Raw genomic sequence first — 27,825 nt, forward strand, 5'->3', positions numbered from 1 at the left:
TTCTCCCATCGGGTGGCGAGGCAGAACAGAAGATGCGACCAGCTGACCCTCGGCACTGGAGACTGAGGCGACTGTGGAAGCAGATGAAGATTTGTGATGTCAAGGAGAAGAACAGAGCCTTCACCACTGGAAGTCCGCGGTCCCCACAGGAGGCACCCATAGGGACCCGGACCGCTGGGACTTAGGTGGAATTTTGAGAGGTCAAGGAGTTGAGCGTTCGGTGCAAGGGCTAACTGGAGCTTCACCCCTGGAAGTCCGCGGTCCCCCGGGGAGGAGCCCGTAGGGACCTGGGCCACTGGGACTTAGGTGGTCCCTTGGAGACAATGGTCCAGAAGAAGTCTGAGGTCAAGTGGCAGAGGGTCGTCGCTTACCAGTCCGAGGTCTTATACCAAGGGATTGCCGTTTGCCAGTCCGAAGTCACACACCAGGAATCACCGCTAGCCAATCCAAGAACTCACCGAAGCAAGCAGACCTGTCTACGAGGAATGTTGCCAAGTCAAGGAATGAGCAGAGGAAGCCTCCCTTTATACTTCCTCTGCTCTGGCTCATTAGAAACAGCTGTAAGTAGTTAAGGGACCTGGCCCCTTTAAATCTAGGGAGGAGGCGCACCCTCACGCCTAAGGATGGCGGTGGCCATCTTGGATTTCCTCCGCAGAGGAAAGGCTGCCGGCCACTGCGAGGAAGGAGCAGGGATGGCTCCCCACCCGGCGGCCATCTCGGGGACCCACGCTGGAGCGAAGGGCATCGGGTCAGGGGTTTTCCCTGAAGCTGCCGCGGCAGGTCGCCGCTGCAGGCAAGGTAGGGGGCCAAGGTCGTGGCCTTCCACGGCCGCGGAACACAACACAATCTTCCACAGACTACTATTTGAGATGTTCCCTTGGTGTTTATGTCCTTGTCGGCTTGCTGGAAACTGTTTTTCTAACTAGTTTTAAAATAAAACAATAATTAATGTAACCCTTTCTATAGAGAAAGAAGAGTGGAGTGTTATAGCTGACTCTATCCTCATTCAGTCCCAAATTAGCCCTGTTTGTATCAGTTAGCTATCTTTTGTAGCATAAAGGTCTGAGCAAGGTTGTTATTATGTATCTTATCTCAGCAATCTTTTCAGGTTTTGCTGACTACAAACATATACTTCACTCTTGTCTTGATAGTGACAAAGGGTCAAAGTCAGTGACAATATGTGGCTTAGAGTTCTTGGTACATTTTGCCAATTATTATCACTCCAGCTCATTATTACAGTCATTCTCTTTCTTGATTAGGCTGTGTCTAGTCATTGCATGACAGCTCCAATATTACTTTTAACTAAACTAGCTTTTATCTTACCTTGCCAGGATACAGTGTTCAAATTTACTCGCACACACTATTCATGTACTCTTATGCTTATGTTTTACTGTTCTTTCTTTTTAAATTGAGAGTTTGGTACTTTCAGGGGCCTGTCAGAGAGGGAGCACCAAGACAGCATTTCCACCCTGTTTAACCTGTTTCCACCCTGGTCTGACCAAATTCTAAACTGCCTATAGCTTTTCTGTGTTTTTCAGATTCCTGCACTGTGATACCACTAGGTGTTATTTTTTATTGACGCTGAATAGCATCAATGCAGGCATTGGTCTGCATATCCATTATTCTGGGTCTATTGTGCAAGGTGCTAGGAATTTTCCTGTATTTATTTATTTTTCTTAGTGAGGCTTAATATTTGAAATCATGTTTGCACTTTTGTTATTTTAGTTGTATTACACTGACCAGCTCACCAGTTATTAGGGAAACTGTAAATATATTCTCCCTGGATACGACTTTGGAATTTCCCTGGTCAATATAGCAGTCCCTGGTTATGTTGGGAAATCTTAACTAGTCTACTGGTTTTAGGGGTTGTCGGACACTACCAATTCTGTCAAACAATTAATTTTATTTTTATTGTGGATGTCCAAAAACATTTAGGGATAGATTTTAAAAGCTTGCACGCGTGCATCCATGTGCATGCGCTAGGGGTGTGCATTCGGATTGACCGCATTAGTAAAACGCAACTCATATTTTATTTTTACTTAAAAAATTGATTCGACATAAACGATCGGATTTCCCACATATCGAACATAGATATGTTCGATATGTGGGAAATCGCGATTGTTGAGCCAAAATAAAATATAAACCCCCTCACCCTCCTTAATCCCCCCCCCCCCCGACTTACCACAACTCCCTGGTGATGGAGCGAGGAGTGAGGACGCCATTTCTGCAATCCTTGGCGAGAAGCATGTGACGTCGGCGGCACGTCGAGTGACGCCGGCGTCACGTGATTCCCGGCTCGTTCGCGCCGGACGGCTCGTTCGGCCCAAAAAGAACTTTTGGCCAGCTTGGGGGGGCCTCCTGACCCCCCCAAGCTGGCCAAAAGTTCTTTTTGGGCCGAACGAGCCGTCCGGCGCGAACGAGCCGGGAATCACGTGGCGCCGCGTCACTCAGACGCGACGTCACGTGATTCCCGGCAAGTTCGCGCCGGACGGCTCGTTCGGCGCGAACAAGCCGGGAATCACGTGACGCCGACGTCACGTGATTCCCGGCAAGTTCGCGCCGGATGGCTCGTTCGGCCCAAAAAGAACTTTTGGCCAGCTTGAGGGGGTCAGGAGGCCCCCCCAAGCTGGCCAAAAGTTCTTTTTGGGCCGAACGAGCCGTCCGGCGCGAACTTGCCAGGAATCACGTGACGTCGCGTCTGAGTGACGCGGCGCCACGTGATTCCCGGCTCGTTCGCGCCGGACGGCTCGTTCGGCCCAAAAAGAACTTTTGGCCAGCTTGGGGGGGTCAGGAGGCCCCCCCAAGCTGGCCAAAAGTTCTTTTTGGGCCAAACGAGCCGTCCGGCGCGAACGAGCCGGGAATCACATGACGCCGCGTCACTCGACGTGCCACCGACGTCACATGCTTCTCGCCAAGGATTGCAGAAATGACGTCCTCACTCCTCGCTCGATCACCAGGGAGTTGTGGTAAGTCGGGGGGGGGGGGGGATTAAGGAGGGTGGGGGGGTTTAATTTTTTTTTTGCACATATGTACATATACCCAACTCATTGGATTTTTTTTATGTCCATATTGGCCGCAAGTGGGACCCCCTTTCGGACATAAAAAATATGAACATAAAATTTTGCTCTGCACATCCCTAGCATGCGCTACCCGGCGCAAAAACATGGACACGCAATTTTATAACATGTGCTCGCTGGTGCGCACATGTTATAAAATTGGGGGTCAGTGTGTGCAAGGGGGTGCACATTTGTGCAACCTGCGCGAACCGATGCCCGCAGCCTTCCGCAGTTCCCTCCCAGTCCACTCCAATTTAGGAGCGGCCTGGGAGGGAACTTCCTTATCCCCTATACTAACCTTCTTACCCTTTCCCCTAACCTTCCTCCCACCTAGCCCTATCCTAAACCCCCCTAAAATCCTTAACCTTTTACGCTTTCTTTGAGCAGATGCAAGTTGCTCGCGCTGACACCCTGCCGGCACACGATCTGCAGGCACAGTGGCAAGTGGCTGCTGTGTCAGGCGCCTCTAGCTCTGCCCTGCCCCACCTTCGTACCTCCCCTCCCTGCCCCCGGACTGCATGCCCCCCGGACCACCCCTTTCAGCAACCCTAGGACTTACACGCATTCCAGGGGTTTACTCGCGTGGCTGGGCCTTTGAAAATAGGCCAGGCGCGCTTAAGGCCACCTACGCGCGTAAAACCCCGGGTTTTATACGCACAGGTCTTTTAAAATCCGGCCCTTGTTCCAATAAAATTTATAGAGCTCATTTCTCATTTTTAAAAGACATTGTTCAGGCAGCCAATAGTCATTTTTGTTAGTCATTTAACATTTGAATTGTCAATTCAATTTGAAATCCAATACCTGGATCGGGGTTTCCAGGTTCACTCCTGCTGCACACTATCAAAGTTCCCTGATTTCCAGGAGATTTTAAAGAATTGTATCCCCTAATTAGCAATCTCTCAAATGGAGTTGGTATAGATTTTTAAAATCACCCTGGAGGTCAATGTGGTGTTCTTCAGGTGGCTGGCCAGAGTCTTCTTTCCTGGTCATCACATTTGCTTCTTACTAATTTCATTTAATTTTACCTATTTTTCATAAAATTCAGGCCCTTCCCCTGGGAGCAATAGATGTCCCATTGACCTCATCGCTGACATCAGCATTCCAGGCCCGGACATCCTCTCTGCAGTGTCAGGGGTTCCCTAAAGCCCCAATGCTAATCTCTCCAGTTTTATTTTATTAATAACATTGGCAGCAGTATGCTGAAGCATCAGGTACTCACTCAATTGCTGGACAGCAAAAGAGGAAGGCGTCGGTGGCTGTGAGACCCATCGGGCATATTGGAACAGTCAGCATTGTCAGGAAGCAGAAACAGCACATCGGGCCAAGCAACAGTGAGCAGCCTGGGGCGGGAGGAGGATGTCACCAGCAGCGGCGGTGATTATTGACAGCACACCACTGCCAGCTGGCTGATTTCTCTCTCGTCCATTTCTTCTATCCTCGCCAGCAGGTAGCAGAAATGCAGCTGAAGCTGGTCCAGGAACCGGCAACTTCACGATGCCGCATCCATTCCAGGCAATCTCCTCCTTAAATTGCAGCATTCTCCTGGCAGTCCCAATTGCGGTGGCCTCTCTTTCAGTGCCGCTCCTGTTGGGGTTTTTTTTTTCTCCTTGCCAGCCTCTTCACTGCTTGGCTCCCACTTGGAAGCAGCTGCAGGTGCTGGTTTTGGCAGTGATACAATGCCGTTGCCTTCCTTGCGACCCGGCCCTCACTGTTGGTTTTTTTTTTTTTTTTAAATTATGGCAGTCCAGCTCAGCAAAAGGGCATTCTCGGGCCTACCGGCTTTCTTCTCCATCACAGCCCTTCTCCTGCCAGCTCTTTCTCTTTTCATTATTTTTTTTAATCATGGCTGACTTTGTCTTTGCTCTCTGGCCTTCAGCATCTCAGAGACCCAGCAGCAACACTTTCAGTGATCTGCTCTCAGTCTCTTTTTTGCCTGTTCCATCCTGCCTCCAGTCTGACTTTGCAGTCCATGTATTTATTAATTGATTTATTTATTATTTAGAGTACCTATACCGCTACTACAGTGGGGTAGGAGTGAGCCCCAGTACCTCCTATCTCACCACAGTTGTTGTAAATAACATCAGTAGACTGAGGCTAGAGAAATTGTGTATGAAAGAAATTAAAAACAGTGTTGGCTTTCATCTGATGACATCATTTTGTAATACCTGCTCTGGTGGGGCAGGACTAATTGGAGATCATTCCTGCTCCTTGAAGATTTAAAGCAACATGAAGACACCATTGGGATAAGAGTCTGGGGTGTGGTTGGGTATAGGAGTATTGAGGGAGTTCAGATATATTTTTTTCAATGGCACAACATTTATCTTGTTTTTAACTTTTTTTTATTTTACAGTTCAAAATTATTGATTGTTTTATTTAAGTAAAGCAAAAACTCACCAATTCAAATAATAAGAAAAAAGCACTCACCAATTAACTCTAGAAAAGAAAAAGAGCCAAGTGTGCAGGGTTACCAGATATACCAATAAACAATTTGTATAAATCTCACAGCGAAAAAGAAATAAGGTCCCACATTTTCCACAATCAAGAATATGACCTAGATTCATCATTTTGCTATAAATATAATGAAAATAGTGCCTGCAAAAGAAAAAGGGGCATGGTTAGGCTAATTTTCCTGATATCGCATCACACTGAGTAATCTACCACAGCAGCAAAGGTTTTCATTATGAATGGTGGTTCAGGCTGCAAAAGAGAGAGAGAGAGAGGCACTGTAGATGCTCACACAAAAATTAACTTTTTATGCCACTGTAAGAGGGGGCACTAGTAAATCAGGATGAGGTTTGTGGGAGTGAGGTGGGTTTTAGGGGGCAGTTTTACATGCACAGGCATATGAACAAACAGCACAGTTACCATAAGTGAAGACTTAATGTAATTTGGAGTGATGAAAGGTGAAAGAAAAGTAGATTTGTACTATTTACTCTCTACTTAGCTTTCTTTCACCTTTCATCACTCCAAATCACATTAAATCTTCACTGATGGTAGCTGTGTTGTTTGTATATATGACTGTGCAAGTAAAACTGTCCCCAAAACTCATCCCACCCCCACAAACCTCACCCTGAGTTCATAATGTGCCCTCCTATAGTGGTATAAAAAGTTCAAATATAAGTGAGCCTCCACAGAAAATACAATTCTACTATACTGAACACCTTCTTGGCAACAAGTGAAGGCAACCAAAGAAGAATCCATAGTAGGAACTTCAGAGAGAATATTACACACTAGCCTACTATAGTCCAATGCCATTCTGCCTGGCATAAGCCCGCACTGATCCCTAAGAACTATACCATTCCAGAGGCCACAATTTTGCATTCATTATATAATCTACAATAAGAAAAACAGAATGATAATTTTGGTCATATCTTGGGTCTCTATCCAGTTTTTCCAAAAACATAATTGTGCCCTGAAGAAAACTACTCTTTATCCCAACTGTGATGAGACTATTAAATATTTCTACTAATTTTGATGTTGACTCTTTAGAAAAGGCCTGATAAAATTCCACCAGCAAACTATCTTGATCTGGGGCCTTATGATATGTCAGAGAGTTGATAGCTTTACAGCCCTCTTGTTACCCATCAGTGGCGGCAGGTCTGGCTTCGGCTCTGTATTTTTTTTAAGCACAGACAGCTACTCCAGGTAGTTGCACCAGTTGATGTATTCTCTAAGCAGTCCTGTGGTGGTCTTGATTGTCCACAGTTTCTGCTGATGGAATTGATCAATTAACTCACCATCTATGTTTAATCTGCATATGGTTAGAGTAAAAACAGTTGGTATAGAATAATTTTATAAGGCTGTCAGAGATTGAATAGAGGTGAAGCTGGTGGGAGTTTACTGAATTATTACTGACCACACTGGGGCTTCTTAATGGTTTGAGGGCAAAATAGGGTACACTGGTATTTTGAGGGGATGATAGGGATTGTTAGTGGTTTGGGGATGCATTGATGTACTTTATGGGTTTGAAGGCACGGTGGAGTATATTTGTGGTTTGGTAGGTGAAATGGGATGAAATTGTGGATTAGGGGCAGAGTGAGGAAAGATGATGGGTTGGGGAAGCACATTGTTAATGGGTTGGTACAGAGGATTGGAGGGCACATTGTGGATTGTTAGTAGATTGCGGTCGCATAGTGGTGCATTAGGATATTGGAGGAAATAGTGGATTGTTTTGATGGATTGGGGATACATTGAGTTTATTTGTGCATTTCAAAACAGTGGAGTATATTGGTGAGTTGATGGACACAGTGAGAACTGTTAGTGGTTTGGGGGGAACATTAAGGTGCAGGCCGGCATGACCGGGTGTGCATGCCGTGCATTTTCACAGGGCGGCACACCCGGGGGAGCAGTGGTGGCAGAACAGAAAAGGCCATAGGGCTGCCAGTGGAGCCCAACCCACTGGCAGCTTAAAAGAAGAGAGGCTGCTGGCAAAGTTCAACCAGCCAGCAGCTGAAGAGGAAGAGAGGTTGCCGGCTACTGCAAAGTTCAACTGGCTACTAGCACCAACTCCCCCCCCGGGCTGATGAGAAGAGGAGCTCATGGAGCTGTCATAGAACTCATCCTCAAAGAGGAGAGGAGCCCAAGGGGCCATGGTGGAGCTCATCTCACTATGGCCTGAAGAGAAGAGGAGCCCGTGGGATTATGGTGGAGCTCATACCACCAGGCCCAAAGAGAAGAGGAGCCTATGGGCCATGATGGAGCTCATCCCACCAGGCCAAAAGAGAACAGGAGGCCATGGCATGTATGTCTGTGTCTGAATCTATGTGAGAGCTTATGTATGTGTGTATGTCTGTATGCAAGCCTGTGTGTGTCTGTGTCTGTGTGAAAGCTTATGTGCATATGTTTATTTATTTCCCCTTTTTATATACCGTGGTTCCAAAATAAAAGATCACAATGGTTTTCAACATGACATATATATTATAGATCGACATGTACATTGACTTGATGGGGTCAAAAAACATACATTTTAAATGACTTTGTCCTTGAGGGTGCATGCTCTGAGATCAGATGATTTTAACTTAGGTTATAAGCCTTTTGAAATAACCATGTTTGTAGGTCATGTTTGAATTTCTTTGTTTCTGGAGTCAGTTATAGAGATTCAGGTAGAGAGTTTCATAGTTTTAAGCCTGCTAGTATTGAGAACACACTGTCTCTTTTATTTATTTTTTTTTAGATGAGTATTCAAGATAACACATCTAGTAATCCTTTGTTTTGAGATCTTAATGATCTCTGCGGCTTGTATAATTGTAGATCTATACCTTCCAAACCAGAGTTGTTAGAATGGATAGTGGAGTGCATTAATATTAGGACTTTGTAGTTGATTTGGGATTGTACAGGTAGCCAAGCACTCTGAGTAAAAGTGAGTTACAGTAGTCTACGTTTGAGAAGATGAGGATCTGCAGGACATGCGGAAGTCTGTGTGAGTCAGCAAAGGTTTCAGTCTATGTAGTAAGCGTAATTTGGCATAGCCAGATTTGATTAATTTATTTACATTCTTATCCATTTGTGAAGAACTTGTCAAACTGTATACCTAAGTCCCGTACTTGGTCTGAGGGTATAATATTGAAATTACCCAGGTAAAGTGTTTGAGGAGTCGCTATGGACAGATTTCTTCTTAACAGAATGATTTCAGGGTTTTTTAGTGCTTAGAGTTAGTTTGAGTTTAGACAGTTTATGTTGTATAGCATTCATGTGTGTCGCGAGAGTTAGTCTTGCATTTTCAATGGATTTGATGCATGGAACTGAATGTCATTGGCATATAGGTGCAAGGCGATTCCTCGATCAGTTAGTAATTTACACAGGGGGAGCATATAGATTTGAATAGAGTTGCCAAGAGAACAGAGCTGTGGGGTTACCTGCATAAAGTGGGAAGGTTGCCCAGCTTGGTTGAAAAGTCCTTTTTGATAGGAATGATTTGAACCACTTGATTACATAGCCATCAATTACAATTTTATCAATTGCTGGCAAAGTAGGGTATGGTCAATGGTGTCAAAGGCTGCTGTTAAGTCAGGCAGTACCAGGAAATAGGATGTATTGTTGTTAAATCTCCATAGTACGGGGTCCATTAAGGATATGAGTAAAATCTTGGTTGAACGATCCTTCATGAACCTGAATTGGTTTGGTTGAGGAATGTGATGGTCATCTAGATAGTCTTCTGGTTGTGATAAAACTACTTTTTTGAGAATTTTGAGAGAAAGGGCAGATTGGATCTTGGTCTGTATTTTTCCCAACTGTCAGAGCTGCTGGTGTTATTTTTTTAGTATAGGTTTTATCACTGTTTGTTTCGCCATATCAGAGACTTAGCCTTCCGAGAGTGATTGATTGACTAAGGATGTGATTGTTGGAGTCATAGTGCTATGTATTAGGGGTGTGCATTCGTTTTGAACTTAAATGGAAAACGCAACTTATTTTTTTTTTTTTAACTTAAAAAAAAGATGAGGCTTAAACGATCGGATTTCCAACTTATTCAACATAGCTATGTTGAATACGTTGGAAATCGCGATTGTTGATCTAAATAAAAATTTAAACACCTCACCCTCCTTAATCCCCCCCCAAGACTTACCAAAGCTGGCCAAAAGTTCCGTGAGGGTCCGGGAGCGGACGCATGGGGAATCACGTGACGTCCGCGCCACGTCGGAGTGACGCGGTGTCACGTGATTCCCCTCGGGTTCGCTCCCGGACCCCTCGTTGGGCCCAAAAGGAACTTTTGGCCAGCTTGGGGGGCCTCCTGACCATCCAGTGCTCCCTCCATGTGCCAGGGGTCGGCCAATGGCAAGGATACCCTGTCACATGGTAAGGGCAAAGGCCATTGGTGCCATTTTTATTAGTGGCAGCCGATGGCCCGAGAGCAGGAGATCACTCCCAGGACCCCCACTGAACCACCAGGTACCTGTAAAATGTTTTTTGGGGGGTTGGGAGGGTGGGGGAAGCAAAGGGATTAGTTTTAAAGGGTCGGGGTGGGTTTAGGGGTTATTTTTGTGTGCCGTTTTTCCCACCCTCCCCCAAAACGATAAGAGAACCCCCATGATCAATATCATGGGGTTTTCCTATCGTTTCGGGGGAGCCCCCGATTTCTGACGATTTTGAAAATATCAATGATATTTTCAATTGTCCGAAGCCCGATTCACATCCCTAGTTTTTGCAACTTAGGGGGCAAGTAACCTCTTTGGGATATTCGTTTGTGCTAAGGGTACCCTGCAAATGTATTGTGAAGCACCAGAAAGATTGTTTTGTATTTTATTACCCTGACAACTTAAATCGTTTGTAAATCAAGCACTTGTTTGATCTTTAATCAATTTTGTATTGCACTCACTGTTAACTTTCAGTGAGGTCTCTACCACTTTAATCCGAAGTTCCATACTGTTAGCCTTTATTTCCAAATCTGCAACTTTTGTGCTGATTCCCTCTACCTTTGCACTGAATCCTTGAAAAGCCAAACTCAAACCAGATACCAAGTCCCAGAGTGTGTCAAGAGTGACATTAGCTGGCTTAGGTGTTATCTGAAAGTGGCTAAACTCACCACCTTTCTTTGCCAGATTATCCTCCGCCGGAACAGCCGCAGTTCCCCCGGTCCCCTTTCCTCCTCCTTCTGGAGTAGATGTTCTTGGCTCAGCTTCAGCACCTCTTTCACCCCACTCCAAGGCTTCTTCAGGAGACAGGGGGGCACTGAAAATTCCTCCTCTCTGCTCTCCTCCTGCTGAAAATGCAGTACTCGGTAGGCTGCATCTCAGAAACAGCTAGGAGACCGGCAGGGAACGTCATCACTGGGCGCCGGGATTCTGGACGACTCAGAGTTATGTCCCCAAAGATGCTGAGGCTTCCTCTTTGATCGCCTTAGCAGAGGTATTCACCTCCTTAATCACTGTCGGTCCGGGTGAGTAGGTTGTAATCTAGCATTGTCCCACCATCTGGGGGAAGGGGGGGGGGGTCAGAGGGGTAAACCCGAGTTTTACCCTTACGTTTCGCAGGCATTACTCAAATTCAAGAAACAAATCTCGGGACCGCTTTCACTCAACTCCAGCTCACTGCCATCTTGCCCCCAGCTCTTTTTTCGAACAGATGATTGGCATAATCATTGTAGGCATTCTTTGACGAGGAGCTGATGCTTGAGAGTTAGGAAGATGTGTCCTTGATTAGGCATCAAACAGTAATTTAGAGTTAAATATTACCCCATGAATCTGTTTGGCATAGTATTCATTTTTGCTTTGTTGATTACCCGTTATTGAGAGAGGAGTGATCTGTATTTTCCAAGTCATTCTGAAGTCTGGTTTTTTAGCCAAAGTTTCTCTGATTTCTGAAAGATTGTTTAGAGCATCTTAGGTCTTCATTGTACCATGGTTTATTTTGTTTTGAGATATATTTATCAAGTTGGATTGTTTTAGTTTGGAGTGGGCCTAGGTCATCAGATATATCTTTAATCATTATATCCAATGCACCAAATGATGTGGAAGCATTAGTAATTAGCATGGTTGAAATCACTATGCTTATTTTTTAGTGTTTCTGCAAGTAGATCTGGCTCCATCTTTTTCCTGAAGATGAATGTCTGGGTGCTATTTGTATTTTGTTTGTTGGGTTGAGGAAGGTTATGTCTGCTTTTAGTAATTGATGATTAGACCAAGGCAGTATAGTGTGAGAGATATTTATTATACAACTGTTGTGATTGGCAAATATAAGAACTAGGGTATACCCTGCTTTATGTGTGGGTTTAGTTACGAATTGTGACCATCCTATGCATGCATGTGTATGTCTGTGTGAAAGCTTATGTGTGTGTAGCTGTGTAACAGCCTGTATGCATGTGTGTTTTTGTGTGAAAGTTTGTGTGTGTGTGGCTGTGTGACAGCCTGTATGCATGTGCTTGGTTGTGTGAAAACTTATGTGGGGCTGTATGAGAATCTATGGGCAGATTTTAAAAGTCCTGTGCATGTAAATCCAGCCGGATTTATGCGCGCAGGGGACTTGCGCGCCGGTGCACCTATGTTGCATAGGGCACCGGCGCATGCAAAGCCCCGGGACGCGAGTAAGTCCCGGGGCTTTGCTTGGTGGGCGTGTCGGGGCATGTCGGGGGCAGCATGGCATTCGGGGGCATTCTGGGGGTGGGGCCATGGGTGTGGTGCTGGCCCGGGGGCATTCCGGGGGCGTGACTGAGGCCTCTGAACCAGCTCCCCCCGGGCCAGGGAATGGCGCGCCGGCAGCTTGCTGGTGCACAATTCTTTCTGCACAAAGCTAGGGGGGGATTAATTAGTGTTGGGTGGTGGGTTAGGTAGGGGAAGGGAGGGGATGTGGGGGGGGCCAGAAAAAGGTTCCCTCTGAGGTTACTCAGATATCAGAGCGGACTTGGAGGGGACGGAGGCAGGCTGCTTGGCTCGGCGCACGCAGGTTACACAATTGTGCACCCCCCCTGCACGTGCCGACTCTGGACTTCATAACATGCGTGCGGCAGCGCACACATGTTATAAAATCGGACATAGATTTGTTCGCGCCGGGTTGCGCAAACAAATCTATGCCCGCGCATAACTTTAAAAATCTACCCTATGTGCTTGTGTGTGTGTTTGTGGATGCCTGTGTGCATCTGTGTGTCTGTGTGAGGCCTGTGTGTGTAAGTCTATGTGATATCCTGTGTATATGTGTATGTGCACCTTTGAGAACTTATGTATCACATAAAGGCTTTCACAGGCATGCACACACACACATGTCTGTGAGGGAGCGAGGGAATATGTGTGAGCACAAAGGCATGTATATGAGACAGGGAATATGTAGAAGAATCAATATGTTATTGTGCGTGCTTTGTAGATAGGTGCTCTCTCTCTCTCATAAGCATTATTGTGGTATTATTGCAAAGTGTGAAAAGTTAATTAAATTTGTGGTAATACCTGTACAAAGATAACATACATTGCAATAAATAGGCAATTAACATAAAACATGCCCTTTTTCATATAGCATGCAATATTTACTGCTTTTTGATAAATCTAGGCCTAAGATAGTCGCATAACTTTAGATCTGCTCGGAAGCAGTCTAAAGTTATGTAGCCTAGTATGGCCGTGTAACTTTAGATTTAACCGGATATATTTTAAAAATAATCTATCAGGTTAAGTTAGGTTCCATTAAGAAAAAAAAAATCACAGCCTGTCCCGCTCCTCCCTCCCACTCGAAATGCCAAGGCCCCACGAGGCCGAACTTGCAATCCCCCTCAAAACGGCACATTGAATCTTAAAAAAAAATTATTGGGACTTGGAGTCCCCCTCCCCCACCCCCTGCACCTACTTCCCCTTACACTAAAAAAAGTTCAATCTTGTGGCCTCCAGAGTCTCCCCCTCCATTGCCCACCCACCACAACCCTTTCCATTCTCCCCCCTGTCCTACACTTTTATTTCAACTTGCTCTCCAGGATCGCAGTAGCCTTCTACTGCAATCCAGGACTGGTGCTTCAGTGATACTTCTTCCATTACTAAGCTACTACAATGGAATCATATGCCTCCATCGTAGAAGGCAGAAGCATCCCCAGAAGTGCCAATCCCAGCTCGTGTTAGGAAGCTACCACAATCCTGGAGAGCAACTTTACATGGAGAGGGGAGAAGGCAAAGGGCCTGGAGGGTGTTGGGGGAGAGGGACTCTGGATGCCGCCAGATTGAATTATTTTTATTATAAGGAGAAGTAGGTGCAGGGGGTGGCAGAGTGGTAGGGGACTCCCAGCCCCAACAATTTTTTTTTTTTTTTTTTTTTAAGATTAAATGTGCCATTTTGGGGGGGGATTGCAAGTTCAGCCCTATAGGGCCTTGGTAACTTGGGTGGTAGGGAGGCACGGGACAGGCTGCAATGTTTGTTTGTTTTTCTTAATGAAACTTAACAGATTATATGTTTATTTGAATATATTCGGTTAATCTAAAGTTATACTGCTAACCATAGCAGAATAACTTTATACTTAACCGGCAATATTCAAAAGAATATCCGGTTATGTTTAAAGTTATTCGGCTATGGTTAACTCAGATAACCTTAGCAAGTTTATGCAGTGGGACATTTATCCCACTAAATATACAGGACAAGTTATCTGGCTCATCTTAGCAGGATAACTTGTCCACTAAATGGGCTATTCAATATTGGCCACCAGATTTTCTAAACCAAAATATCTTCATTTTATTGGAGTTAAAAGATAGTTTATTGAACTGCTTCAAATAAGATATTTCTGACTGACAATTATTCACATTTAAGGTAAAATAAAAAATATCATCTGAGCAGGAACAATATAGTTGTAAATCAATAGTACAACACTAGAAACTCAGAGCAAAAGATCTGATAATTTCCAAAAGAGGATGGTGAAAAATGTTAAACAATGTAGGAGACAGAATTGCTCTCTGGGGTACTAACATTCCTGTTGAAAGGGACAGAATTCAATCATTCCAAAAAACAGACTGAAGTCTACTGGACAAAAAAAGATTTAAACCACTGAGCAACACCACCCCCAACGCCAATATTATGCAATCTAAATAACAAAATTTCATGATCAATGGTGTCAAAGGTGAATGCCAAATTCAGTAGAATGAGCATGGAATGCGTGTTTTTATCCCATTTCAGCCTAAGGTCATCAACTAGGGCAATTAGCTCAGTTATAGTACTACACCTAATGAAAATCAGACTGAAAAGTGTCAAGACATCTATTATCATGCAGGAAAGTATCCAACTGCTTCAGAACTGCCTGCTCAATCAATTTTGCAAGAAAAAGTGAACTGGCCATAGAATGTTTATTCTCTATTCGATTTGAATCCAGAGAAGGCTTTTTTCAACAGTGGCTTAACCAGATCATGTCTGTAATTATCAGAAAAGTCAGCTGTATCCAAGGAACACTTATTAATTGAAGAGCACCCAGGTGTCAGGGCCTAATCTGAGGTCTTCACAAGAGATGAAGGATAAAGATCCCAAGAACGCACAGGAGTTTGGGAGGAGCAAAGCTGCAACATCCTCTATCTCAAGCTGCTCAAAACAAGACCAGTGATTAGAAGGAACAGAGTCATCCATTGGGTCAGCACAAGTTAGTAATCCCTGAAGAACAACTGAACAAATCTTTTGGGTCTTATTAAGAACATAATCTGCAAAATCATCACTTCACAACATAGAGTGAGAAAGGGAGCAACCAGAGTAACTATTTATTGCTTAGATTATTTAAAAAAGCTTTGGGGTAGATTTTTAAATATACATGCTCACATCCATGTGTGCACGCTCCCTGGCGCGCACATATGGACGCACTATTTTAGAACATGTGTGCGCTGTTGCATACATGTTATAAAATTTGGGATGGCGCACGCAAGGGGGGGTGGCATACTGCAAAATGTGTGCAGCAACGCATCACAGCTTTCTCCAGTTCCCGCCCAATCCACTCCAATTAAGGAGCAGACTAGAGGGAATTTCCTTACCCCCCCTGCCCATACTCCAGCCCTCTTCCCCTGTCCTCCCCAACACCGAAAACTGCCTACTTTTTTTTTCTTTATTTCAGAACCTTACGCCAGCTCCTGAGCTGGTGTGTGTGCCGGCATGTTGCCAGTGCACAATTCCCTGGCACAGCAAGTGCCAAGTCCCCGCCCCCCCCCCCCCCCCCCCCCCCGACTGCTCCTTTCCTTTGGCCCTGCTCTTGTGTGCATAGTGAGGGTTACGCGCGCTGCCGGGCCTGTTCTAAAATGTGCACGCTGCGCGCAAGGCCCAGCCGCACACGTAACCCCTGTATTTAAAATTCGCCCATTTGTGGCAGAGGCAGAGTTATATAGCAACATAGTAAATGGCAGCAGATAAAGATCAAGTTGTCGAGCTAGTCTGCCCAACACATTGCATATAGTAGTAGTTACCATTCTGTGCAGTTATCCCCATGCCTTTTTTTAAGGGTAATTAATGCTTCTGTGTGCAGATTACCTTCATGCCTTCTATTAAGGGTACTGCTGCTCTGTGGAGGTTAGCCCTATGCCTTCTGTTTAGCATAGTAACTGTCGCTCCATGCAGGTTACTCACATGTAGAAATGTTACATCCAGATTAACATAGGAGGATACCTCATTTCTTCATTTCCATCCTCTAGATTCTAGGGATCTGCAGTGATTATCCCATGCCCTCTTGAACTCCAAATCTGATCTTGCCTTCATTACGTATTTCAGGAGGGCATTCCAGGCATCCTCCACCCTCTCTGTGAAGAATTATTTCCTGATGTTGGTTCTAAGTCATCTCCTCTGGAGTTTCTTATTGTAACTCCTAGTTGCACAGTTAATCTTAGCCTTATAACAATTGTAAAGCAGTCTTATATATCTATTTATTTATTTATTTGTTATTTATTTATTTATTTAATGAGTTTTATATACCGTTATTCTGTAGAGCCATCATAACGGTTTACAAAGTGAACATTTTTAGCAGTTTTGAAACATTAAACAATGTGAGCATTTACAGAGATAAACATATCAAGTCCAGTAAGCATTATTAGGTTGGATGATGCAGGTAAGCATGCTTAGTTGGAGATTATAGCTGAGCATTCATTTGAGAGTTGGTATGGTCAGTTGAATGAGGGTCAGTGTAGAATTTGTGAAACAATAGTGTTTTTAGGTCTTTTTTGAATGTTTTTATGTTGAGCTGGGTTCTCAGGTCTTCAGGTAGTGTGTTCCAAAGTTTGGGGGAGGCGATGGAGAAGGCTCTCTCTCTTGTTGTTGCCAGATGTGCATCTTTGATGGTGGGGATGTTTAAGTAATTTGAGTTATTGGAGCGTAAGTTTCTTGAGGAGTTTTGAGGAGTTATGTTAAGGGTGTTTAGACCTTAATGATCGTTGTTCAAGGAGCAGCCTTATATTTTCAGACCCCTGGTCATAAACTGAGGCCAAGTTAGAATTACATCAGTTGATAAGATCTTATTCTGAACCCAAAGAATCTGACTTGGTATACTAAATGATATGTGAATAGTTTAAATAAATCAGATTAGTGACATAATGTGCATGCTGGTACCACCTGTTTATTTGATTATATTTAATTAAAGGCCTATCCCACAGGCTCCAATCAATGTACAGTAAGTCAATACAAAACAATCAGTAACTTCATATATCATAACAACAAAAAAATAAAATTCAAACTACAATGAATAAAATATTAAATGTAATACAGTAATTAAGACATTTTGTAAACTAAATACATTGTACTAGAAACTTTCCTGTTCTGCATTGTAAATTATACAACAGCAGCAATATTAGTAATAGATTAATTTATTGTAGCGATGTAGAATAAAAAAAAATTAACAGTACATAAAATAGTATAAAAGTAATACAATTACATACCAAATTTAAAACAATAATTACTTTTCAACTATAAAATAGCAATAACATTATTGAAATAAAACTATAAAAAATCCTAAAAACAGCAAAAAAACCCCACAGTTCTTTTTTTTTATTTTTTATTTTTTGTTTTCTGTTTATTGATTTATTCAATTTGTACAAAGAATATCCTCTTTGCAGAGAAACAAAGAAATATATTTATGCAAAAACACAGTAAATACTGTTTAACAATAATAAAGAAAACATTTCTCTTATCTGGCCACTAGTAAAATTAACTAGGGGGCTTATGCCAAAGTTATGATGAGATTAAACAATAATAAATCATCTGCAAGTACAAGCTTAGCGTTTTGGTTTTTCTTTTCTCTATGACTCACTCACTAGTAGTAGATTCCTGGACTATGGGATTAGGTAACACTTTTTTCTTATTATCCAATAGTGCCCTCAATTGCTCAGGAACAAAAAAAACATAGGTAACATTATCCATTTTTAGTATACAAAGGGACGGATATCTAAGCATAAATACAGCTCCCATGGATCGAGCTTCTTGCCTCATGGCAAGGAACCCTCTCCTCCTATCTAGGGTAACTTTAGCCAGATCGGGGAACACTTGTACAACCTTACACATAAACTCCACTCTCATATTTTGAAAATAATTTCTCATGATTAAACTGAGGTCCTGTGAGTATATCAAAGACACTAGGAGGGTAGCCCTCTCTATTATCTCAGTCACAGAAGTCTCTAGAAAGGCAGTTAAATTTGCCATATCAATTATAGGTGCCACTTCTTCTTCTTTTGTTTTTACATGAGGTAGGAAATATACTTTGTTGAAAACTGGTATATTTTCAGGTGCAATTTTCAGTATCTCAGTCATATATTTCTTTAAGGTTATCCTGGATTGTTCTCCCAGAACCTTAGGAAAATTAATAAACCTAAGGTTCAAGTTTCTGGTCTTATTTTCCAATTGTTCCATTTTCCTATTCAGGATAGCTCGGCCTTGTACTAAGGCCACCTGGATATCTTGAAACTTCTTAGTTTGTTCCTCCAGCTGTTAGATCCTCTATAACTGATTCACACTCCTTGAGTTGAAGTCTTGGGTAACAGTTTCTAATTGTAAAGAAACACTTTTTTGCTGCAAAGCAACTGTTTGTAATGCTACACCCATCTGGGCCATCGGTCCCCACAAGGAGTCCATGGTAACTACCGAGGGTTTGGGAAACATGGTATTTGCAGCTTCAGACTGCTCAACTTCACCAGTTAAGGCATTTAGTGAAAACACAGCCTCAAGTATGAGTCCGCCTGCAAATCCACCAGGTTTTCCCCTTCCAGGCCTTGATCTTTTCTCCCACTTCCCACGGTGGCACCCACAGTTGCATCGTCTGATCCCGTCAGGGCCGCTTCTGCACTCACCGGGCTTAAGAAGTTCTGGGGAGTCGGCACTGGAGGCATCCGAGAGTCCGGGGGGCTTAAGCTGGTCTCTCCAGGATCGTTCAAGGCTCCTCCCGCAAGCGTTTCAGTGGAGAACTGCTCCCCCTGCCTCGAAAAACCAGCAGCTAGCTCCGTTATGGTCCTCTGTCCTGAAGGGAGAGAAGGGGCTGCAGGATGCACCCTTACTCTCCCTTTTCGCTTCGGAGGCATTTTGCAGGAAAAGAAGGTAGAAAATAAATAGAAACCAGCGATACAAGGACAGCGTTCAGAGCTGTGCTGCTACTCCGCCGCCATCTTGGCTCCACCCCCACCAGCCTCAAAAACACAGTACTTAAGGATAAAAGAATAAGAGTAAATAAGCTTAAAATTTGAGAAACTTCAAATGTCATAAATTGTAGAAAAGGTCCAGAATTTTAACTGCTTTCTAAATTTGATTAGGTCCTTCTTCATACGCAAATGTAATGGGAGATTATTCTATGTACTTGGAGCTAGCTAGGAAAAGCATGTTTCCTCTGTGTGCTCCAGATGGATTTCAATGTGAGATTGTAATCTATGAAATTCTTGCAGAGATCTGGTAGTTGATAGGACACTAAGGGCCTCATTTTCCAATATTGCAGCAGTAACACATGAGGGGGCATGTCCTATGCAAATAAGGCATTTTTTGTGCAGTGGGGAAACATTGCTGCATGTGATGATTCAGAGAGAGAGAGAGAGAGAGAGAGAGAGAGAGAGAGAGAGAGAGAGAGAGAGAGAGAGAGAGAGATGAGAGAGAATAATGCCTATGCCCTAGACAAGTATTTGTATCCCTATGGGAGGGCCACCTAGTAACTCGAGGTGGGGATTAGGTATGAGCGTCAGGGGTTGGGGGCTACTTTCACATTCCACATGAGACGTACGGAAAGAACAGTGGTCTCTAGTGAAGATTTGCTGGCCGTCGGAGTGAGGAAACTCACTCCAAGAGGAGATTTGGGCAACGTTCTCTCCACCTAGCTTGTTGTTGCCCAGGTAGAGTGTCCATCAAGCTAGGTGGAGAGAACGTTGCCCAAATCTCCTCTTGGAGTGAGTTTCCTCACTAGCATTGCAAAAGCATGGAAAATATAGCTTTGCTTAGCAGATGAGAGCTTTTTTTCAATTAATAAGTCTTCAGGTAAGGAGGGATTTGGGATTTGAAAGCTAGAGAGAGGTAAGGAGGGGCTGAATGTTGTATATTTCCAATCTCCCTGAAGTCAGCAATGCAAATCTAGGCTGTTTTGCAATTTTTCCTCATTATGATCCATACTACCATGTGTTTTGCAATGGGAGAGAGAGGTTCAGGACTGGAGTGTGTTGGGATAGGGGAGAATATACGGGTGATGGAGATCCAGGATAAGGGATGAATAAGAATCATGTAGGACTGCACATGAGAAAAGGGAGGTGCAGGATGTTATATGTAAACGTGTGGCAGGGAAGTTCAAACGCACAAGAGGTGAAGATGAGGTGTGAGGGAAAGCTGACACATATGTGGGGGAAGGGGGAAAATCAGGAATCTGAGAAGGGAGAAGATGGAGAGGGAAGAAAATTTTGGGATCTAGGAATGGCAGTAGGGATTAGGAGATGTTAGGTAAAGTGCAGGACCTGGGGAGAAGGGAGAAGTGAAAAGGGTCTGGAATAGAATTCAAGATCAAAAAACAGTGGGTGTGAATTGCAGTGTGGTGGGGCAGGCGAGGCAGTGGAGGGAATGAGGAGGAGACAGGTGTCATTAGTAAGCTTTCATCCTGCTCTCCCTTGTATCCCCTCTCTAATCTGTCACTCAGTCTGGCCAAATACCCACACTCACATACCCAACACCAATCAATTTTATCATACACAAACTTATCTCCTCCCTCCCTTATTGCTGTCTATCTCACACACAGATACAATTGTAGGGGTGTGCATTCGGATTGACCGCATTAGTAAAACGCAACTCATATTTTTTTTTTACTTAAAAAATTGATTCGACATAAACGAATCTCCCTCCCTTATTGCTGTCTATCTCACACACAGATACAATTGTAGGGGTGTGCATTCGGATTGACCGCATTAGTAAAACGCATTAGTAAAACGCATTAGTAAAACGCGAGGAGTGAGGACGCCATTTCTGCAATCCTTGGCGAGAAGCATGTGACGTCGGCGGCACGTCGAGTGACGCCGGCGTCACGTGATTCCCGGCTCGTTCGCGCCGGACGGCTCGTTCGGCCCAAAAAGAACTTTTGGCCAGCTTGGGGGGGCCTCCTGACCCCCCCAAGCTGGCCAAAAGTTCTTTTTGGGCCGAACGAGCCGTCCGGCGCGAACTCGCCGGGAATCACGTGGCGCCGCGTCACTCAGACGCGACGTCACGTGATTCCCGGCAAGTTCGCGCCAGACGGCTCGTTCGGCCCAAAAAGAACTTTTGGCCAGCTTGGGGGGGGCCTCCTGACCCCCTCAAGCTGGCCAAAAGTTCTTTTTGGGCCGAACGAGCCGTCCGGCGCGAACGAGCCGGGAATCACGTGACGCCGGCGTCACTCGACGTGCCGCCGACGTCACATGCTTCTCGCCAAGGATTGCAGAAATGGCGTCCTCACTCCTCGCTCCATCACCAGGGAGTTGTGGTAAGTCGGGGGGGGGGATTAAGGAGGGTGAGGGGGTTTATATTTTTATTTTGGCTCAACAATCGCGATTTCCCACATATCGAACATATCTATGTTCGATATGTGGGAAATCCGATCGTTTATGTCGAATCAATTTTTTAAGTAAAAAAAAAATATGAGTTGCGTTTTACTAATGCGGTCAATCCGAATGCACACCCCTACAATTGTATCTGTGTGTGAGATAGACAGCAATAAGGGAGGGAGGAGATAAGTTTGTGTATGATAAAATTGATTGGTGTTGGGTATGTGAGTGTGGGTATTTGGCCAGACTGAGTGACAGATTAGAGAGGGGATACAAGGGAGAGCAGGATGAAAGCTTACTAATGACACCTGTCTCCTCCTCATTCCCTCCACTGCCTCGCCTGCCCCACCACACTGCAATTCACACCCACTGTTTTTTGATCTTGAATTCTATTCCAGACCCTTTTCATTTCTCCCTTCTCCCCAGGTCCTGCACTTTACCTAACATCTCCTAATCCCTACTGCCATTCCTAGATCCCAAAATTTTCTTCCCTCTCCATCTTCTCCCTTCTCAGATTCCTGATTTTCCCCCTTCCCCCACCTCTAATTTTTCCCATCTTTAGTTCTCTCTTCCCCTCTCTCCATTATTGATCCTCCTCCCTTCCTCTTCCCATCCCTGTCCTTCTCACCCTCCTATTCTCTCTATCCTTGAGCTCCCTCTGTACTGATACTTGAGATTCCTTTTCCTCCCTTATAAAAGAAAAATAGATTATCTGCACATAAGCAAGGTTTATAATGTAATATAAAAGATGGAAATGTTTGTCAATGTATTTCAGAATTTTCAAGTCTTTGCCACATAATTTACCCCTGAGCTGCAGAAATAAACTCTGGGGATGTACCTTTGACCTACTTCCTGTTGTCTGACCTTCCTTGAGAAGTGGGACGGGGCACAACAGCACCATTACTGCCTAGGGCAAAATCCTAAATGTGTTACTGTATATGTGTGTGTGTCTATCAAAGAAAGCTAGAGGTTGTGATGGGCTAAAAGAGTGGTTGGAAATAGAGCTGCTAGTGGACAGTGTGCGTGAAAGAAAGCCAAGAGGTGGTGAAGTGGGAGGAAAGAACAGACTGCCAGAGGTGGTAAAATTGGAGAGGATGGCAACAGGCCACAAATGGTGGTGGAGGGAGGGGAGGGGTTTTGAGATGAACACAAAGTTGTTGATTTGTAAGGGGGAAAAAGTGAGAAAGACAGGGAGAAACATACACACGTGATGGAGGTGGGGATATTTTCATAACATTGCACATAAGTTATTGCAATTTTAAAGTGAAAATGATCCTGGCAAAACTACACACACACACACACACACACAATTACATCTGTCATTTGGTTTGTGAAGTTTTGCCATGGTAATATGGGGTAGATTTAAAAAAAAATGCACGTGCGTCCATGTGCATGCTCTCCCCAGCGAGCACACATGGATGCGTGGTTTTATAACATGCGCGCGCTGGTGTACCGCTGTACAGGGCGCCTCTAGCCCCGCCCCCCCCGGACCGCCCCCTTTTAAGGCCCTGGCGCTTACACACATCCTGGGGTTTATGCGCGTGGCCGGGCCCGTTTGAAAATGGCCCGGCGCGCATAAGACCCGGCCAACCCTCGTAAACCCCAGGGTTTTAAAATCTATCCCTATATGTGCATGCTTTTTAAAATCAAAACATATGCATGTAACTAGTACATTACAGAAAGTCCTTTAATTTATTATTTCAACTCTCCTTTGGTAATTATATAAGTTGGGGTGGGGGGAGGAAAGGGGAGCATTCTTTGTACGGTATGAAGGCAATTTTAGATCTCATTTCATTGTATTCAGTTTTCAAAGGGAAATATGTCATTACCCATTGAAAAATTGCCATCACAAAGTACAGATGGTAAAAGTCCCTACATGCTTTGTACCTGTTCTTTGCTTGAGCAGTTGAAAAGGGTTAACTTAATGTACTTATATTTGATTATGTCAATTACAACCCAGCTAATCACACCCACAAAAATGCTTCATTTTAGCCCAACTAAAAGTATATAAGCTGAAAAAGCCTGTGGTTACTTTTAGCTGGCTCGAGAAAGGCAATCTTGAGCAAAGGCATTTTACAGGGTAACTTTCTATTTACCAGGGTAAATGGGTTTGAAAATTATCCAATCTTCTCCCCAACCTTCAGCCCCATCCTTCAAAATACAGGTTAATATATCCATGGAAAGCATCCGCTGCCAAGTATTAGGAATATGATTTTTTAAAAAGTGCAAAGTATAGCAAATAAATCCCAATGTTTGCACCAAATATGTCCTAACCCTGCATAAAAAATGAAGAGAAGCACACTGGGGCAGATTTTCAAAGGGTTATGCGTGTAAGATACGCGCATAACCCCCGAAAAGCTGCCCCTTCCACCCCCTGCACGCGCCGAGCCTATCTTGCATAGGCTTGGCGGCGTGCGCAAGCCCTGGTATGCATGTAAGTCCCGGGGCTTTCCTGGGGGGGGTGTGTCGTGGGCGTGGCGCGGCCGGCGCATCATTGGGGGGCGTTCTGGGGGTAGGGCTGCGGGCGTGGTTCTGGCCCAGGGGCATTCCGGGGGCGTGGCTGCAGCCTCCGGACCAGCCCCTGGACCGGAACATGGCGCGCTGGCAGCTGGCCGGGGCGCGCAAGTTACGCCTGCCTCAGGCAGGCGTAACTTGTAAAATAAAGGTGGGGGGGGAATTAGTTAGGATTGGTGGGTGGGTTAGATAGGGAAAGGGAGGGGAAGGTGGAGGGGGGCAGAAGGAAAGTTCCCTCCGAGGCCGCTCCAATTTCGGAGGATGGCTCAGTGCGCGCAGGCTTGGTGCACGCAGGCTGCTGATTTTGTGCAGCCTTGCGCGCGCCAACCCTGTATTTTATAACGTGTGCGCAGCAGCGCATGCATGTTATAAAATCAGGAATAGATTTGTTCTTGCCGGGTTGCGCGAACAAATCTACTCTCGTGCGCACCTTTTAAAATCTACCCCATAATGAATACTTACACTAATAGCAAGAAACGTCAGAAAAATATAACCCTTACATCATTCTGCAATTATTATTGATGCTTTACCAGTAGCTACAAAGGATTATTAGTTCTGAGCCCTTAAGAAAAATTTGTTGGTCTGCTTTTAGGGAAAAATTCCTTTGAGCTGTATTTAGTATATACAATCTGACATTTATTTTGTACAGGCAGTGTGAACATTTTTCTATATATCATGAAGAATTAAAACTTTTCACAAAGATGTCTTTATTTTTTTCTTTACTAGCCAGAGACAATCAATAACAAAAATAGTAATAATAATAATACATAGATATCATTACTTCCATCACAAGCAGTCTATGAACAATCACTGGCTGTAAATAGAGACCTCTATTTCAATAACTATCGCTTAAACCATTTGAATAAAATTCCAATTAATTCCAAAAGACAGTTTAACCAATGCATGCTATTTATACAGATGAGTTCTCATTTTGAAAGTTATTGCAATACAGCAAAAAAAAATAAATCTTATTTATTCTACTTTTTCCAAGCATTAAAAGTTTCATGTAAATGGAAACCATAAATCACTGGAATTTAATTTCTTCTGATGGAAGAGGCTCCTGGAAATTAACAGCATAAGATAATTTCTTACTAACGCATCTTTCTAATTGTGTGATGATTAGGTCAAGAGACCGTACCATTCATTTTGTTCCATGGAAAATATGACTAATACGATGGGGTAGAAAAGAATAGTCGCTTGTTTCCACTATCTTAACTTGTTTATTGCAATGTAAGAGGATAACTTTCAAACAAATGCACACAGCAGCGTATATCTGCAAATATGGCCAAGCGTAGATTTATGATAATATTTTATAACGTGAGTATAATAAGCGAGCTTTATTAAATAGATGTATCTCTATCCTGCAACATACTTGTATATGTATGCTTTTGCATGAATACATGCAATGCATTTAAACCAAGCATGTGTTATTGTTTGTAAGGTTTTGGGTGGACCCTTGGACACTGTGGCTGCTGACCACGCCCACGGGGGAAGTCCCGTGAGGGACCACAGGTCAGCTCAGCTTAGGACACATAACACAGATAGATCTTTTATTAACAGTATTGAGGAGCCACCAGAGGTAGAAGTAGTGAGCAGAAATGAAGCCTGGCTGGGTTTGTAGTCCCTCAGGGCTCTGGAACAGCGATCCCACAATGGCTGTGCTGTAGTGAAGATAAACTGAGATAGTGAACAATGAAGTATATGCAGGGTTCTGAATAGAGCCTCGTTGGTTGAGTACTCACACAGCGGTTTCTCTTGGTAGGGAACACAGGAGCTGAAGTAAAGGCAGGTCCTCGAGGAGCGAGTACCTGGTTCCAGGGAACAGCTTTGAGAGAAGTAGATGGTAACACACTGATGGTGTAGGCAGCGGTATCTTCCAGGCAGAAGTGAAGTCCAGGCAGCGAGTCCAGGAACATGGGCCCTTGAGGAACGAATACCGGTTCCAGACAGTGACCTGAAAGAGAAGAGAGAGGCCTCCGAGGAGCGGGTACCCCAAATAGAGTAAGTCCAATAATGGAGAGGCAGAGTAGCTAGGTACAAAGAGCGAATCCCATCCATAAGGAGTTCACCAGTATGAATACCTGACCTTGCTAACTTGATTAGCTAGCAGTAGTGTAGGCTTTTTGTATCTGGGATGCATGACGTCATCACAGGGGGACGCCCCTGAGGTTCGTGCCAAAGAAAGTATTTGAAGCAGGGCCGCACGGCGCGCACGCCCTAAGGCAGCTGGACAGCATGGCGGGAGGCAGCGCCGAAGCCAGACCGGGGACACTGGAGAGGACGGCAGGCAGATGCTGCAGCAGCCAAACATCCGTCAACCACGGGAGGAGTCGCCAGAGAGGTAAGGAGGGCAGAGGAGACATCGGGTAGTGACAGTCGTAACAGCATGCCTATGCATTGAGGGGCCAATGCAAAAAAAAAAGCATGGAACGCGGGTGCTGAAAAGTCAGCACCCACTTTCTTAATGCATGTATGGTGCCCGCAAAGGGACACCATGCTATATTACAATTAGGGGGTCACATTAGCAAGGAGGCGCTAGGGTCACTTATTTATTTATTTATTTTTAGATTTTTTTTTATACCGGTGTTCCTGTATTAAATACAGATCACATTGGTTTAGATTGAAACAGAACATAAATTTTGCCTAGAGGCATTACATAGAACAAGGTTACGAAACTTGGAACAGGGTAAACTAGTTCAAAATTAACATTGTAATGTAAACATATTGGCTAACAAGTCTCATTGAGCAGTAAAAACAAAAACATAAAAGCAAAACAGTAAATGTCACATGAGTCCTGCAGCAAGAGATTGGATACAGAGTCGAGTAGTAGTATAGAACCTGGGGTATGCAATGGTGAGGAACTCTTGCTGGCTGTAGGGGAAAAAAGTGCTTATGGTCCTGGAAAAGCTTGTTTAAAGAGCCAGGTTTTAAGTTTCTTTTTGAATGTAGAGTGGCAGATCTCTAGACGGATATCTGGCGGGAGCGCGTTCCATTGAATGGGGCCTGCTGTAGATATGGCACGTTTCTGAAGCAAGGATTTTGTTGAGGGTACTTAGAGTGTGCCTTTATATGCTCCTCTGATGGGTCTAGCTGAAGAGTGAGGACGTAGTTGGGTGCTTAGGTGGAGTGGGGAGATATTATGAATTGATTTATGAATTACTGTATGCACTTTATAAAGAATCCTTTGCTTAATTGGAAGCTTGCTAACGTGACCCCCACAGTTACCAGCGGTCTACCGGTTATAAACACCGATGCCGATAAACTCGGCGTTGGTATTCAAAACTGCAGTCTGCCAGTTATGAAAACCAATGTCGAGATTATCGGCGTCGGTTTTCATAAAGCAGCTGGCCGGCTGAGGTTTTGTTTTTTTTTAATTTTTAAAAGAAGTACAGAAAAGCAGTTATTTCAGCTTTTCTGTACTTCTTTTCAATGCACTCAGCTATTAACGCCTGTTCCAGGCAGGTTTTAATAGCTGAGCGATAAATGTGCGTCTGAGACGCACATTTATTTTTTCGCATTGGAGTGAATGAGTAATAGCCTCATTTGCATGCATTTGCATGTGATGAGTGCTATCTCATTCACTCCGTGTTGGACGTGCATTAAATAGGTGCTAATCCCCCTATTGCATTAGGGGGTGGATTAGCGCCTATCTAACCCGCTTCCAACTGCGGGTTATACAGTGTGATTGGCTAAGCGCACTGTATTGCATCAGCCCCTGAATGTGTGTATTTTTCTACTTATTTTTAAAATATATGTTTATATGTTTTACATGTGAAAATAAAGTAGGACTCACATAAGTCCAGATTTACGCACATATGTCAGCCAATTTTAAAACGTGCACAGAAATGAAATTATCCAGTTTATCAATTAGTCTACCC

This window comes from Rhinatrema bivittatum, chromosome 1, assembly GCF_901001135.1.
Source record: "Rhinatrema bivittatum chromosome 1, aRhiBiv1.1, whole genome shotgun sequence".
NCBI classification, from domain to species: Eukaryota; Metazoa; Chordata; class Amphibia; order Gymnophiona; family Rhinatrematidae; genus Rhinatrema; species Rhinatrema bivittatum.